This window comes from Odocoileus virginianus, chromosome 9 (assembly GCF_023699985.2).
Source record: "Odocoileus virginianus isolate 20LAN1187 ecotype Illinois chromosome 9, Ovbor_1.2, whole genome shotgun sequence".
Taxonomy (NCBI): Eukaryota; Metazoa; Chordata; class Mammalia; order Artiodactyla; family Cervidae; genus Odocoileus; species Odocoileus virginianus.
The window spans coordinates 9,991,443-10,005,033 of NC_069682.1; the positions used below are offsets into that span (position 1 = coordinate 9,991,443).

General features: G+C 47.3%; 1 long non-coding RNA gene across 1 annotated transcript; it reads right to left on the reverse strand.

Annotated features, from left to right (window-relative positions):
* Positions 1 to 1,014: 1,014 nt before the first annotated feature.
* On the reverse strand, positions 1,015 to 12,376 carry LOC139036549 (uncharacterized). Its single transcript, XR_011489335.1, has 3 exons — positions 12,106 to 12,376; positions 9,437 to 9,536; positions 1,015 to 8,434 (listed from the first exon to the last, which is right to left on the reverse strand). It is a non-coding gene; the product is annotated as an uncharacterized lncRNA (long non-coding RNA).
* Positions 12,377 to 13,591: the final 1,215 nt, after the last annotated feature.

The window sequence follows — 13,591 nt, forward strand, 5'->3', positions numbered from 1 at the left end:
ACATATATTTATATTCATCCTTTTAAAAAATATACTTTTTCTTTATGGTTTAGCATAGGATCTTGAATATATTATCCATGCTATTATATACAGTAGGACCTTGCTGTTTGTCCATTCCAATGTAATAACCTATATCTGCTAACCCCAACTTTACAGATTCCACCGATTTAAGTGACAGCATATGGTATTTGTCTTCCCCTGACTCACTTCACTAAGTGTGATGAGCTCTAGGGCGGTGTGTACATATGTGTGTGTTCAGTCATGTCTCACTCTTTGTGACATCATGAACTGTAGCCTGCCAGGCTCCTCTTTCCATGTAATTTTCCAGGCAAGAGTACTGAAGTGACTTACTATTTCCTACTCCAGGGGATCTTCCCATCCCAGGGATTGAACCCACGTCTCCTGAATTGGCAGGCAGATTTTTTACCAGTTGCACCACCTGGGAGACCCCCTAGGTCTATGATGTTGCTGCAAATGGCATTATTTCCTTCATTTTTATGGTTCAATAATATTCCCTTGTATATACTTCTTTATCTATTCCTCTACTGTTGGACATTCAGGTTGCTTCCAGATCTTGGCTATTGTGAATAGTGCTGCTGTGGACATTGCTCATAGTTTTATAATTCAGCAAATTATTTTAGACAGAGATGACTTCAGAAGACATGTGGTTAGTTCACTCATTGGCTTCCTGTTGCATATTTATACTTCTGTATAACAAAGCATCCCAAAATGTAGTGTCTTAGAACAACAACTTTTCTTACCTGCTGCAAGTCTGTGGGGGTGACTGACTTCAAGTGGGGTGGCTTCTGCTCCTGTGGGTCCATCAGAGTTGGGACATGCTCCATGGCTTATTCCCATGGCTGCTGATGGGCTGTCAGAAGAGAGCCAGGGCGAGTGGGAATCAGACAGTCTTAGTTCCCCTCCTCATCCCGGCATCTCCAGGGGCTTCTGACAGTGTGTTGACTGAGTCCCACAGGACACTATTCTCAGCAATGAAGGCAGAAACCTCAGGTCTTTTTTTTTTTTCATTTCTTTTTATTAGTTGGAGGCTAATGACTTTACAATAGCCTGGGAGCAGAGACAGCATCAACACAGCCATATCTATCAATGGAACTGTGTCACTGGCCAATGCCTTCAAGTGAATGGGACATAGATACCATCCCTTGGTGGAAGAAGTGGTAGAAATGTGGGACCGTTTCGATCATTCACAGCCCTTGATGAGTTTCCTAATGGAGGCACCTTTTTTCCAAAGTGCTCTAGAAGGGCACTTCTCAATTCTGAGCTGTCAAGTCTCCTCAGTAGTCTTGTTAAAATGCAGATGCTGACTCAGCGGGGCTGGAGGTGAGGCTTGAGATTTCGTGTTTCTCACAAGCTCCCAGGCAGTGTGGGTGCTGCAGGTCCATGGACCACACGTCTGAGCTGGAAGCGTCAAGGGCCGGTGACCTAAGTTTAATTTTCATCAGAGGCCCCTGAAAATCTGTCGAAACACAGATTGCTCTATTCCCTGCCTGCCACCCCCACCATGGGTTTCTGATTAAGTAGGTCTGTCGGGGTGGGGGGCCCTGATGATTTGCATTTCTAATATGTTTCCAGGTGACTCTCATGCTCTGGGTCTGAGGCTTGCTCTTGGAGAACCACTGCTGTAGAAAAATGTTCTCATCAAACCCTGAAAACATCTGGAGGGAAGCAGAAATAGCTGTTAGAAACAGGGGCTCAGAAATGCAGCCACCTTGATTTCTACAGATTATACTTATGAGACACTGCAACACAGAAACTTCAGTCACCGCTGGCAACTCACACGAAGAAAATGTAGCTGTCAGGTGGAAAAAAGCTTGCACAGATACTGAGCATATTTTAAAAAGTGGTTTATACTCATCGCACATTCAATTAAAATTCTTAACAATGAGCCCTACCATTTTCACCAATCTCACTGAAGTCCCTTCAGACCCCGGTCCTCTTCTACTCCTTCAAGTCAATTCAGCAAAAATGTATTGATCTCTCATTAAGGGCAAAGAGCTGTGCTGGAGATGGTGGGCATATTGGGAAAACCCAGCCGGCACTCACTCTTCAGAGCTTTACGCTTTGAAAACCCTAAATCAGTTCATTTAGGGTTTAGTATTGCAAGGCTTACTTGGTAATTCAGAGATAGAAATGAAACCTGTATGATTTGGGAGGAATTCAGTGATAGATAGAATCAGGGAACAAGGATCATGAAAGTCTTCTATTAAAAAAGGGTCCTTTTAGGGACTTCCCTGGTGGTCCCGTGGTTAAAACTCTGCACTTCCAGTGCTGGGGTTGAGAGTTTGATCCATGGTTAGGAAACTAAGATTCCACATGCCATGCAACATGGCCAAAAGATAAGAAATAAATCAAAAGAGCCCTTTTAGAAGAGTTAGGGATGCATTAAGATTTTGCCAGGAGAGGCTGATGGGCGGGAAATGGAGTTACATGGGAACCTGAGCAAGAGGTGGAAGAGCAGGCAAATATGATAGTGAATGGTCCAGGGATACAGGGCACATGCTGGGACTAGAGGGAGATTCGTGGAAGGGGAGGATGCTGTGATGAACTGCAGGGCCCCAGGTGCCAAGGTAAGGAGCCCTTCTTCTATGTGGAAGATGATGGGAGAACTATTGGAGGTGTCAGAGCAATGGACAGCATGCCTTGAGCCCTGCTTTAGAGATCTGGTGACCTTTGGTAGGGTGGCTTTTGAGAGATGCCAAGTGGGAGACTGGTCTGGGGGTTATTGCAGTGATTCACACAGGGCAACAATGAGGGTTTTAAAATCCCCCTAGACCCCAAACTCCCCTCCATTTGTGGTTAGCAGATGCAAACTATTATATATTAGAGATAGGATGGATGCAAAACAAGGTCCTATTGTAGAGCACAAGGAACTATATTCAATATCCTGTGATAAATCATGATGGAAAAGAATATGGAAAAAATATATATATATAACTGAGCCACTTTGCTGTCCAGCAAAACCTCCCTGATGGCTCAAGTGGTAAAGAATCCGCCAGCAATGTAGGAGACGCAGGTTTGATCCCTGGGTTGGGAAGATCCCCTGGACAAGGAAATGGCAACCCACTCCAGTATGCTTGCCTGGAGAATCCTATGGACAGAGGAGCCTGGTGGGCTACAGCCCATGTGGTCACAAGAGTCAGACAGGAATGAGCATGCATGCCAAGCCAAATGCCAAGGAACTAACACAACATTGTCAATCCACTATATATATGTCAATCAGTTCAGTTCAGTTCAGTCACTCAGTCATGTCTGACTCTTTGCGACCCCATGGACTGCAGCACGCCAGGCCTCCCTGTCCATCACCAACTCCCGCAGTTTACTCAAACTCATGTCCATTGAGTCAGTGATGCCATCCAACCATCTCATCCTCTGTTGTCCCCTTCTCCTCACACCTTCAATCTTTCCCAGCATTAGGGTCTTTCCCAATGAGTCAGTTCTTCACATCATGTGGCCAAACTATTGGTTTCAGCTTAAGCATCAGTCCTTCCAATGAATACTTAGGACTGATCTTCTTTAGGATGGAGTGGTTGGATCTCCTTACTGTCCAAGGAACTCTCAAGAGTCTTCTCCAACACCACTGTTCAAAAGCATCAATTCTTCAGTGATCAGCTTTCTTTATAGTCCAACTCTCACATCCATAGTTTTGACTAGATGGACCTTTGTTGGTAAAGTGATGTCTCTGCTTTTTAATATGCTGTCTAGTTTGGTCATAACTTTTCTTCCAAGGAGCGAGTGTCTTTTAATTTCATGGCTGCAGTCACCATCTGCAATGATTTTGGAGCCCAAAAAACTAAAGTCTGTCACAGTTTCCACTGTTTCCCACCTATTTGCCATGAAGTGATGGGACCAGATGCCATGATCTTAGTTTTCTGAATGATGAGCTTTAAGCCAACTTTTTCACTCTCCTCTTTCACTTTCATCAAGAGGCTTTTTAGTTCCTCTTCGCTTTCTGCTGTAAGGGTGGTGTCATCTGCATATCTGAGGATATTGATATTTCTCCCGGCAATCTTGATTCCAGCTTGTGCTTCATCCTGTCCAGCATTTTGCATGATATACTCTGCATAGAAGTTAAATAAGCAGGTTGACAATATACAGCCTTGACGTACTCCTTTTCCTATTTGGAGCCAGTCTGTTGTTTCATGTCCAGTTCTAACTGTTGCTTCTTGACCTGCATACAGATTTCTCAGGAGGGAGGTTAGGTGGTCTGCTATTCCCATCTCTTGAAGAATTTTCCACAGTTTGTTGTGATCCACACAGTCAAAGGCTTTGGCATAGTCAATAAAGCTGAAGTAGATATTTATACGTCAATTAAAAAAAATTTTTTTAGAAAACCCCCCCTGGAAGCACAGTTATGGTGACTGTGATGCTTCTGTGGGTGTGGGAACAGCTGTTGGAAGTGGGGCTGTGCAGCGTGTGATGATGGTAAAAATAATGATTGCAAAGGTTTCCGGTTACAGGATACTTTTCACACAAATGATCTCAGAATGGCTATGAGAAGGCGGTTGTAATATTATCCCCATTTTACAAATGCATCCCTGGAGGCTTGGCAAGGCCGAGCAGTGTATGGCAGAGGCGGGAGCCAGACGCCGGGGCTCTGAGGAGCAAGGCAGGAGACTGCAGCCGGGAGTGGTACGCGGGGCAAGCGCGCTGTCTGCCCTGGAGCTGAACCTCGGGTGCTCACCGTCTCCTCACGGTCCAGGGCGGGTTCTTAGACCGTCTTCCAAAGCCACGCACAAACTAGATGGCATCGCATCCCTCTAATTTGCTCTTCTGTTCTGCCCTTTTAAATGAAACTGTCCATGGGGAAGTCTTGGTGACGACACACCGTGATGCCTTCTGAGCCAACCTTTAGTTGATCATCACTTTCCTTTCCCCGTCAGACTTCTCTTTTCTCCTTTCTCTACTTGCTCCTCACTCTCCCAGCTTCATCTCAGCCCTCCTGAGGAATCTGTTAGTCCCCATGTTGACACGAATCCTTGCCAGGCGTTTGCTGCTGGAACCAGGCGCCTCACCAATTTGGCCTCGAGTCATGGGCGCGCCGACGGCTGCAGCAGCGCCATCTGGTGGCTCCCAGGAATATGGTGGAGGAAACCCTCCTAGGGGCTGGGGGCAGTGGGGGGAGCAGAGACCCCTTGGAAGCTCAGGCTGTTTCCCTGAAGTTTTAAAATCTTTTTGGAAAAATGCATTTTATTTTTTAGAGGAGTTTTGGTTTCAAAATTGAGGGGAAAGTACAGAGATTTCCCATATGCCCCCTGCCCCCACTCAGGCACAGCCTCGCCCTGATCAACATCCTCACCCTGGGGGTGCACCTGTTACAACTGAGGAACCTGGGTCGTCATCCCCCGAAGTCTGCAGTGGACGTTAGGACTCACACTTGATGATGTACGTTCTGTAGGTTTGGACAAATGTATCATGATACGCAGCTATCATTGTGACATTGTATTCACTGCCCTAAAAAACCCTCTCTGCTCCAGGGATGCATCCCTCTCCCCACCAGCCCCTGGCAACCACTGATCCTTTTCCTGTCTGTAGAGTTTTGCCTTTTCCAGAATGTCACGCGGTTGTAATCATATAGTGTGCATCCTTTTCAGATTGGCTTCTTACATTTCCTCCATGTCTTCTCTTGGCTGATGGCTCATTTCTTTTTAACGCTGAATAATACTCCATTGTCTGGATACACCACAGTTTATTTATCCATCACTCACTGAAGGGCATCCTAGTGGCTTCCAAGTTTTGGCAGTCATGGATAAAGCTGCTATAAACATCTGTGTGCTGGATTTTGTGCGGAGAGAAGTTTTCAGCTTATTTGAGTAAATACCAAGGGATATACTTACTGGATTGTGTGGTAGGGGTATGTTTAGCCTTGTAAAAAACTGCCAAACTGTCTTCCAAAGTGGCTGTGTCATTTTGCATCCCCACCAGCCACAAATGAGAATTCCTGTCACTCCACATCCTCACCCGCATTTCATGTTGCCAGTGTTCTGGATTTCAGCCATTTTAATGTGACGGGCTTTTGTGCTAATTTTTAAACCATAAAAACAGAATTTCTCTGCTATTTGTGTTATTGGGGAAAAGGAAGGGAATAAGTAGTGCTTTTTAAGTAAGGAGTTTCTCACCTGGGGATGATACTGATAACATCAGAGTCTGAACTGGAGATAGCTCCTTGCTGTCTTTATGATGTGCAGACACATGGAAGCTATGGTTTTTCTGTGCAGCTTCACTCACTGTTCTCCTTTACGTGTAACATCTACCATGGGGACTCCAAGGATTGGAAGGATAGAAGAGAGAGGTATCAGTCTTTCCTTCCTAAGCTGAGCTACCCAGCTCCATGCTGATCAGACTGGGTTTTATCTTGTCACTTGCAGGGAAGCACCTAAGAAAGTGCCCAGTTAGAGATTTAAATGCATGTGTCACACATAGAGGCAGAAAGTTAGCTGCAATTTATCAGAGCGTGTGGATAACTGAAATTCATACTAGCATGTAGATGGTTGATAGAGAAAAGGAGTTTCATGGGAATATCTAGAGAGGATGGGCTCCTGAAATAAAGAGGGATTGGAGGCAGACATGTGTTGACAGAGATGGATTGAAATGGTCTCAAGGAAAAAAGGAAAATGGAGGCAGATACAGAAAAATGACTATCAATTTCATTTTTCCTGATGACAAGGACCTAATTTTTCCTGACTGTAAGGACCTAATTCCAGATCTCCCTTTTCTTACCTGACCTGCGACATCTGCTCCATCCTCATGTCCTTCCTCCCTATCCATCCCCACACCTCATCTGCCAAAGACCCATCCTATCTATTCTTTAAAGCTCAATTGCCTTCCCTGGTGGAGCAGGCAAGGCAATCCACTCCAGTACTCTCGCCTGGAGAATCCCAGGGACAAAGGAGCCCTGGTGGGCTGCCATCTATGGGGTCACACAGAGTCAGACACGACTGATGCGACTTAGCAGCAGCAGCCTTCCCTGGGCAGCACATCAGACTGTATTGGTTTCCTTCTCTGAATTTCTAGAGCCTTTTGAATTAGAAACGTCTGTGCCTTGACTCAGGTTATTCTTTCTGGAATTCTTTGTTCCTCTTTTGCTGCTTGGTGAAATCTTACTCAGCTTGAAATGCACACACAGTATGCCCTCTCCTGTGTAAAAGCCTTACCCCATCCCTTAAGGCAGAAGACTGTGCTTTTCTGTCCTAGATATTCAGTCGCACCGTTGCTGTATAGTGGTGTGCTGGCAAACCACCTCAAACACACACACGTACAAAAGCACACCACAGAAACCAAAGCAGCAATAACAAAACCCAGGCCTGAAGTGGCTGCCCACTTCTGTACTGTAAATTCCCCCACATGACTGATTTCAAGCTGCCCCCGTGACATCTTCTGAACGCAGAGTTGGGAAGAGGTGTAACCATTGTTACCTAGGCTGTCAGAGTCTTTTAGGACGTGGAGGTGGGGAGCACATCTTTTTCTCTTTGGTGACTTGTCTCTGGTCCCGTGTTCAGCATAAAACGGGCGCTCAATGTGTATCTGCTACTAGATATTCATTAGGTGAGAAACTGGGGGTCACCGTCTCTCTCCGTGGACTGGCTGGATGGCTGAACCTTTGGAGGGGGAGCTCAACAGCTGCAATTGCCTGGGAGCAGCTGTCGTGCAGAGAGGGCTCCCGAAGGAAAGCCGCTTGCCCCGCGGGGCGCAGGACAACTATGCTACGTGTGCTTGTCTTTGTTTGGAAGCAAGGACAGGGGTCTGCAGACTTCCAGCAGTATATCAGGACCCTCCCGCTCTCCCCTAGTTTGCTTCTCAGGGTCTTAGCTGCACATCCGTCTGAAACGTAGTTTCACCTGACACCGAGGGTGTGGGGAGGTCCATTGGCGCTTTGGAAGGTTGTGCAAGACGCGGGGACCAGAAGGCAGTGGCCACTGCTGCAGAAATGAGTTGCCTAAAAACACATTAGGCCACAGCTCAGCTTTAGCGCTCCCAGAAGTTGATGCGACACCATTACCTGCAGTGCGCCTTTCCACAGGAGGCTCCCAGAGAATGGCACGCAGACCATGGCATGTGTCAGCACTTGCGGGCATGAGGAGGAAGGGCAGTGGCCTGGCCCACAGGGACGTCTGCACAGCGGAAGCCCGTGGTTCTGCCCGCTCCTTCTTTCTTTCCATTCCTGCTTGGCTCTGGCTCAGGGTTTGGAGCTGGGACTATGGTTTCATGATCCTTGGCGGCCGAGCAGATATTAAACAAGGAGATGCCTCTCCCCATGCATGTGGCTTTGCCTGAAGCTCCACTGAGGGCAAGGTGGCCTCGGACTGTTGTTTTTTCCTTGCCAGGCGTTTAGATTGGGGAGGACTTGGTCAGAATTTGTCACCAGGAACAAGGGGATGCTTTGGACAAATGGTTCCAAGAGGATGAGGCTGACATTCTAGTAGGTGAGGTGAGAAGAGAGAGACCTGGAATTAGGTCCTTGTAACTTGTCATCAGGCAAAATGAACCTGATAGTCATTGAGGCTGTATCTGCCTCTCTTTTCCTTTTACCCCGAGCCCCTTTCCCTCCATCTCTGCCAATATGTTTTTCTCCTCTGGCTTCAGTCTCTCCTTGTTTCAGGAGTCCAGTCTTCTCCAGATGGTCCCAAGAAATTTCCTTTATTAACCATTTTGCATGCTAGTATGAATTACTATCATTTATCTACTTGTTAGTATGAATTGCAATCAATCATCCACATGCTAGTATGAATTGCAGTCAATCATCTACATGCTAGTATGAATTGCAGCTAATGTCATACCTCCATATGTAACACTACATCCAAGCTGGGCACTTTCCCAAGTGCTTCTCTGGAAACAAGATAAAGCCCAGCAGTGTACTCTGACCATGTCCCTATCTAAACACAAAAGGTAGGAAGGAGCTATTTACAGGTGACCATGTTAACCCTATAAGAAGATACGTTATTCTCCACTTCCTACTCTTCGGAGCTCAATAAACACCAGCATCTCCTTCCTTAAACCTTTGAGAGTCTGAGGATTGGAGAGCTGGAATTTTTGCACAGACATCTCTGAAGCTAGAACTAAGTTTCTAAAAATGTGGCATGTTATGTAATCCAGGGGAGGGGATGGAAAAGTACCAGCTGGGGTGAGGCTGGAGACTTTCCTGCTTCTGACTCACTCCAGGCAAAAGCTCTTGTATTGAGATGCATCTCAGAGAAGCCAAACAAAACCCATTCATTCTGCAGGGTGACTGTTGGGGGAGCTGGACTGCCACTAGGGGACGGAGCCCCCAGGCACCGCTCTGAACAGTTACAGGGATTTTTCCTGTGGCCCTCAAGGCCCGCTCCCAGGGCCTCCTGCCCACTTTCAGGGCCTGTGGCCCACACCCCTGCCGGCCAGACTGCCTCCACCAGCCCCACCTACTGCCCTGGTCAGTCCTTGCCTCTTCCTTCTCCTGTGGCCTCAGGCTCTGCTCCGGGTCATGTGCGCCATGTGTTGTCATTCATTAAACATTCAGATGGTTCATTGCCAGCGTGTCAGCTCTGCAAATAGAGAGCACCTTTAAAAAAATATTTTTTTAACTCAAAGCAGTGCATAGGTACTTCTGCAGCGACATCACTAAGACCCTAGTATTGTTTAATGAGACCCGTGTCTCATATTAATTTATAACAAATTCTTTTTAACAAAATTTTCTGTTTGGCTGTGCAGGGTCTTAGTTGCAACATGAGGAATCTTTAGTTGTGGCATGGGGGATCTCGTTCCCTGACCAGGGATTGAATCCGGGCCCCCCCGCATTGGGAGTGGAGAGTCTTATCCATTGGGCCACCAGGGAAGCCCCCTATAACAGAAATTCTTAACTCTTATGATATCTACAGAGACTGTTGAGTGTTCTTTTGATCTGGAGATCTATTGAGAATGATGCAAAAGTTTTCCTTGTTCACCTGTAAGGAAATCTTAAGTTTTATCCAGGGTGAGGGTCGCTTTCCTTCCAGTTTGGCTATGCCATTTATAGCTGGTACTATATTTAATACTTGCAAAATGGGACATACCTTACATGGAAGCAAATGACATTTTAGTGGCCAGCACCCTGAGTCTACATTTCCCGGATGGGATGGACTTGCGCCTCCGGGACTTTAGCGTTCTGAGCCTCTCTGACTACTCCTGAACCTCAGAGCAGGGTGGGCTCCTCCCCAGGCTCTCTGCACTGTGTATCACATCCTGCCCTGTCCCTCCCACACTGGCTCACAAGCTTGGTCCAGGCAGCCCAAGCGTCTCCTTCCTGTTTTCTTTGATCTTCAGTTCTTTCATTTTGGTTGTGGTATTTTCCTCACAGTGAGCTGGTGGCCAGAACTAGCAGAATCCCAGTTATTTTAAGATGAAGCCTTCATGGATACACATTTGAGGGGTAGCCCAGTTAAAGCACCAGAGTCCCCCCGGAGGGTTTCCACAGCACCGTCCAGTCTGTTTATAGACAGACAACCTGTCGTCTAGAAGGGAGGCAGCTCTCCCCCTTTCTGTGGGAGAAGCCAGCCCAGGTATCCAGACTTTCAGACTCTAGTCATGCAGCCATGAAGAGTCATTAGCATCAAAGGAAACTCTGCATTGTGATTGCCAAACTATATGGGCCCTGGTTAGAGAGCGTTTTACTCTATCTGAAAGAAGAGCAGTGCTAAGCTCTATGCCTCTCAATTTTGAACCCGAGGAGTTCTTAATTTTTGAAAATTGGAGTAACGGACTTTGAAACGAAGTGCTTTCTTTGGCTCAGTCATGGTAAAATAGACTCACAGGATGCCAGCGCTGTGGGAATCTGTTCTCACTCCCTTCTTTACGGAGGAGGATGCTGCCGGGTACCACCCACGGCACAGAGCTTGTCAGTGCCCGAGCGGGACTAGAAACCCACCACCTTGCCTTCGCGTGTGAATTTCCCCACTGCTCCGCATAGCCCCCACCCTATATCCACATTCTCAGGCAACTTGATGTAATGAAGTGTTTTGAATTTTACATGTCATTGCCTAAGCCGTGTCCTTTGAATTATTTATTTTTTTAAAAAAAGCATCAAATGGCTTTTGTAAATACCCCCAACAGGAGTGTAGAGGTTCTCATTGCCTAAACCATGTCCTTTGAAGTACTTATTTTAAAAAAAGCATCATATGACTTTTGTAAACAACCCCAACAGGAATTTAGAGGTTCTGGACTTGGGGAGAGAGATGATGCTGGCCATTCTAGTTTCCATATAAGATTATCAGGGCCCATAGTCTGACCATGGGTGCTTTGCCTCTGGATGGAATATTCGCTCTTTGAATCTGCACATGTTGAATTAAGGGAAGTGTGGAGGGTTTATCAGGGAGGTGGGGTTGTAGTAAGGTGATTTGCGTCCAGAAGGTGCGAAGCTGGAACAGATTCTGCTTGAGCTGATCTGGGAAGGGGTTATAGTGACGCTGAAGCTCTAGCAGGGTGATAACGACACAGTGTGCATTTTGAGTTCTGCCGTTTGAACTGTAAAAAGGGAAACTCGTGACTCCAAAGGACTGCCCTGGGCTGAATGCAGGCATGCACCCCCCAGTCTCGCGGGTCCCACCTGCCTTCCCCGGGCTCTGAGATGGTGGGCGCTGCAGCCTCTCTGGCTCCTAATCCGCCTCCCCAGTCCACGGGGCTCATGGTGGCCCTGGCTGCTCCCACCACATCCAGCTCAGATGAAGGGCTGCAGTGTGTGGTGTGGGTTCCCAGGTGCTAACAGGTGGGGGGGGGCATCAACCAGAAGTGCAGGTGAGTTCATGCTCCAGGGGGTGAAGACAGCCCAAGGTGTGGGGCAGAGCGGGGGAGGCTTGATGCCCCGTGTAGTGAGCCCTCACCCTTGAGATGGGGGACGTGCCGCAGCTGCAGCGTGAATTCCTCTCCCTCCCTCCCCTGCCCCCTCCTTCCCTGCCCTTGAGGTGTCCCGGGGGCGGTGATGCCCTCTAACCTTCCCTGATAGGTCCCACTTGACAGAACCACCAGCTGTGTTTTCTTTGGAGGCGCTGACGCTGAATAGCACACCCGTTGTGTGGATCTGCTTCTCCTGCCCTGTCACTTCCCTTCCCCTCCCTCTTGCTGCCCGGGGATGGCACCTACCTGTCCATCAAGTGTCCCAGGTAAGATCTGACTCAGCTGGTTGTTTTTGAGGCAGCGCAGGCCAGATGGGCGTTGACTGTTAAGTTGCTCCAGTTTGTAAGTGTAACCAGGAAGCGATGCTCACATCACACCCAATTTCTCTGTCTAACTCAGTTTGCTCATGAACATCTGAAGCGACCTAGAGGGTGAACACTCTGTGTTTCCTTAACATGATGTCTCTGCTTCTCCATCTGTGTTTGGTTTGGCCATTTCTTCTTCCCTGACTAGTCAATTATTTCCTTATTCTTCATTCTGGATCAGCTAAAGAGCCAGGCTAAAGGGTTTAGCCAATGGCTATTACTCTTCTTGGATAAATATTTTGTATGGAGTCAAGTCACTTCCCTGGTTGCTGGCCAGGGGACAGCAGGATGATCCTTGGGTTTGCAGCTCTCTCGGGCAAGATGACAGCTGGTCCTGCTCCTTAAACTAGACTCACAGGTTTAGAGAAAAACTAGTGGTTACTCGGGCAGAGGAACAATAGAGGGGTTATAGAGTAAGAGGTACAAACTGTTAATGGAGGTGCAAACTATTATGTATGGAATGAGCTACAAGGATAGGGCTTCCTAGGTGGCTCAGTGATAAAGAATCCACCTATCAATGCAGGAGACGTGGGTTTGATTCCTGGGTTGGGACGATCCCTTGGAGTAGGAAATGGCAACCCACTCCAGTATGCTTACCTGGGAAATTCCATGGACAGAGGAGTCTGGTGGGCTATAGTCCATGGCGTCACAAGTAGTCAGACACAACTTAGCAACTGAGCATGCATCATGCAAGGTGCAAGGATATATTGGATGACATAGGGAATAGAGCCAATATTTCATAATAACTATAGAGTGTAACCTTTAAAAATTGTGAATCACTGTATTGTACCCCTGTGACTTATATACTCGTGTACAGCAACTATGTGTGTGTTAGTAGCTCAGTTGTGTCCAGCTCTTTGCAACTTCATAGACTGTAGCCTACCAGGCTCCTCTGTCCATGGAATTCTCCAGGCAAGAATACTGGAGTGGGTTGCCATTCCCTTCTCCAAGGGAATCTTCCTGACCCAGGCATTGAACCTGGATCTCCTGCATTGCGGGCAGACTCTCTACCATTTGAGCCACCAGGGAAGCCCTCAACTATGTCAATTAAAAATGCATTAAAAATAACTAGAGTCCATTGGAAGAACAGAGTCAGAGGGAAGGAGAAGTTGGCCTGGCTTGTTCAGTAGAAATTCCACTGAGGACAAAGGCATGACCTCATTTGTCGTGGATGGGCTCTCTGGGTGCCTTTCATAAGCTGGTGGTGTGTGTCCTTAGCTACCTGGCCTCTCACTTAACTCCTTAATGCTATTATCCTGTGTGTGTGGTCCAAGCCTCCATATCCAGGGGCCATTTAGGCTCTTGGGCTGTGGTGGGTGATGCACCGGTGATAGCTAAGGTGTGCTGTTGTGCAGAGGAGAATGAGG